General features: G+C 41.6%; 1 long non-coding RNA gene across 1 annotated transcript; it reads right to left on the minus strand.

Moving 5' to 3' along the window:
- Positions 1-1,853: 1,853 nt before the first annotated feature.
- LOC139435248 (uncharacterized) lies at positions 1,854-2,258 on the minus strand. The gene is made up of 2 exons (XR_011644537.1): positions 2,170-2,258; positions 1,854-1,948 (listed from the first exon to the last, which is right to left on the minus strand). It is a non-coding gene; the product is annotated as an uncharacterized lncRNA (long non-coding RNA).
- Between the last annotated feature and the right edge of the window lie 1,550 nt (positions 2,259-3,808).

Consider the following 3,808-nt stretch of genomic DNA (forward strand, 5'->3'; position numbering starts at 1 on the left):
GTGACTACAAGACTGGACACGTTGAGAGCTGTACATACACGAAAGGGGAGTTATTCGGTTCTGTACGAGCAGCGGGACCGGCTTTACAAGGTGTTGGTGAGTAATATGAGTGCAATGTGTAACGTTAATGTCAGCTAGCTAACATTAGCTAACAAGGTACACTAACGTGTTTGTTTCAGTAACTAGTGTTCTCCTTTAGAACTTCGTGGTCTGTGTGTGCTGTGGATAACATTAGTGTTCACAAGAACAAGGTACACTCCCGTGTTTTGTTTTAGTTGCTCTTCAGATTGAAGCGGACAGTTTTATATCGACTATACTGTATGTGTGATTTCCTTTTACATCTCGTTGTGTCATTGAGTTTATTTGCTGTGTGTAGATTCAAGGGTTTTGGTTATCTTGTCAATTTGTTTGGTATCCAGGCACAGCTGTGCGTGACTCCCTCGGGTACACTGGTATGTGTTTTCCTAATGTAGAGAGCATTGATTAATTAATAAACTACACACTGAGTCTAGATCCTGACCAAATCCTTTTTTATTGTTGATCAAATGTTTTTCAAAAATGTATTCATACACATTTAGAAAAATACAATGTACAATCACAACCAGTACAACACACATTACAAAAAATACAGAAAAAACAAACAACAACAATAATCAGACAAGAGGACAAAACTATGGAAAAATAACCCCTCCCACCCCAGATCCGGACCATCCTTGTATTATTGCTCATTCAATCTATTATAGCATGCTAACAAACATGGTACTTTCTTTATTTGTACAGATTGAATGGGAGACGATGGCGCGATGCAGAGCGCTGTCTGTGATTGTGCACGGGGGATGTACAAATGCAGCCACGCTGCAGCATTGGCAATATGTGCCATGTGGCAGATCAGCTCCACAGATGTTGAGTGCCAGTGGAGGAAGCCTGGCACTTCCAAAGTAGTCCAGCCGGTGTCTCAACTCTACCAACAGTGAGAGGAGACATACAACCCACTGGCCAGAGACATCGCCACTCAGGATGTAGACTGGTTCAGGTCTGCACTGAGGGGCGCACAGTGTGGCATGGCATGGCTTTTGTCACCTGAGCCAGAGCCGCGGCCTCAACATCAGGCCATTGTCACCGTGCCGGAGCTGGTGAAGGGGGTCGGGGGCTTGAGGCAATTCTTGCCTCAATGCGACTGAGCAGAGACCAGCAAGCTGCCATCCAGACAGCCACCGGAGGACAGCGGACAAAGTGGCAGTTACACAGGCGGGGCACGTTGACAGCCAGCAAGTTGTGTTCTGTGCTGCGGTCGGGACTTTCATCCACTCCATGCACGGTGAAACAGATGAAACGATAGATTTTAGTAAACTTAAAAAACAACCTTCTCCAAAAGCTATCAAGGAATATACCGAATACTTGTTTTAGAACTTTATTACATATTTTTATATAAATAGTTTGAGTGATCCATAATTGACAGAAGCTTGTGTTTACACTGACCTGTTACTCATATATTAATGTCTTTGTAACTTCTTTAAACCACTACCCTCACTCATTTCTTTCATTCATCACGGTTCAGTAAACTAAGTGATACATGAACCGGTTTAATCATTATAATAACGTAGGATTGCAACTCTTTGAAACTGTAGGTGGCTCTTAAAAGAGCCGTTGTGTTTGGTGTGCTGGTCTCAGGTCAGTCTAAGCCCTCTCTCGCGGATGCAGCTGGATGTCCTTGGGCATGATGTTGACCCTCTTTGCTTGGTTCGTCTTACTGGGGGGCAGCTACATGGATGTCGGTGCAGTCCACAGTCAGTGTGCAGTTGAAGGCAGAATGGATTTATTATTGACTCCGAATGAAGCACAACTTCATGTCATACAATACATTGACTTTATTTGTAATTGTGTGAAAACATATGAGCATTGATTAGCAAGCAGGACCCTCAGGAACAGAGCACGGTGATGGATGGAGCTGGGAAGAGAGAAGAATAAAGAAAACATATCAACTTCATTTTCGGATATTAAAAATTCAATTTCAAAACAAGTTGCCGCTCCTACAGTTTCCCTCGTGTGTAAAGATGATTTCACTTGACCTATGCACAATATCACACTCAATACATGTGTGTCTCTGGGGGGTGCATTGTGCCTTTGATGTATATAAATAATATACCATAACCAAATACTATTACGTACAGTGGAAATCAGGTTGCCAGAGCAGGTCAGTCCAGTGTGCATGTTCCTCAGGGTCTCAGCAGTTACAGGTGAGGGAAAGGAAATAAAAGAGAAAAGGTCAGTAACAACACTTTAAAAGTAACAACACTTTGAATAATTATCTCTTTTAATAATGTTCTCTCAGTAATCACTCAACTACTGTCTTTCCAACAACCAGATTGACTCACTATCATCACAATGAAACACATCCAGAAGAATGGACCACAGATGGAAATTAGCTATTAGCTATAATCTGGCATATTGCATCTCTTCTCTTTGCTGAGATTAATGTTTTTGTATGCATGGTCCTTCTATAAATAAATACATGTCATGCAAAGCTGCCTGCCTGCCTTCCTTCCTTCGACTCTCCCTGAACTGCCTGATCTTTTAATGTTCAATGTTAACCATTTGAGCAGATAGCATTAAGTAGAAAAGATCGCAGATGCTAATCTGCCGTTAGCCTACCTCCCGCCCCCTTAGCACCTGGCGATAGGCTCCTCTTCAAATGTTTCACAAAATACTTAACATCATGACTACTCTTACTGTTTAACATTTGGGTTCACTTCATGTTAAGGCTAATACAAATGACAAGGCTAAGTAATGTGATGCTAACTAACGTGCTCGCTACTAGCTATGTAGCTAGCTTGACTGTGTTCCATGCACAACATGTGTATTACCTGAGATCTCTGATCCAGCGACTCCTGGTCCTTTCATCAGACGGGAAGCGATAGAACGAGCTATGATCTATAAGTATGATCACTTATGTGATTACAACCTGGTACAAAGCACACAGGCATCTTGTAAAAGTGAACTTATTTTTAGCAATCTCTTATTTATTGGAGGGAATAATCAGTTATGAGATCTTCTTCTTCGCTTTAATTACGAGTCGCAACCACTTGGAGCATTATCGCCTGTGACATCACTTACGCGAGCCAGAATGGGATTTGGGATTTGTAGTCTTTGTAGTCGCGTATTTTTCATAGTCTTATATTTCAACAGTTTTACGACAAAATGTGACTTTTTTGACATGGAACTTATTGTTTAAGATTGACAAACATCATATGTGTAGTTCGTGGCACAATTCAAACGGGATCAAAAGATACGTTTTCTCTCTCCATTGAATTCAATGTTAATTTTTCGCTTCCGGGGTCCCATGGGCCGGAAGTAGATGGGCGTGACTTCGCCTCTCTATAAACTACACACTGAGTCTAGATCCTGACCAAATCCTTTTTTATTGTTGATCAAATGTTTTTCAAAAATGTATTCATACACATTTAGAAAAATACAATGTACAATCACAACCAGTACAACACACATTACAAAAAATACAGAAAAAACAAACAATAACAACAATCAGACAAAACTATGGAAAAAATAAACCCCTCCCACCCCCAGATCCGGACCATCCTTGTATTATTGCTCATTCAATCTATTATAGCATGCTAACAAACATGGTACTTACTTTATTTGTACAGATCTGCATGGGAGATGATGGCGCGATGCAGAGCGCTGTCTCTGATTGTGCACGGGGGATGTACAAATGCAGCCACGCTGCAGCATTGGCAATATGTGCCATGTGGCAGATCAGCTCCACAGATGTTGAGTGCCAGTGGAGGAAGCC

This window comes from Pseudochaenichthys georgianus, chromosome 15, assembly GCF_902827115.2.
Source record: "Pseudochaenichthys georgianus chromosome 15, fPseGeo1.2, whole genome shotgun sequence".
In the NCBI taxonomy this organism is placed as follows: Eukaryota; Metazoa; Chordata; class Actinopteri; order Perciformes; family Channichthyidae; genus Pseudochaenichthys; species Pseudochaenichthys georgianus.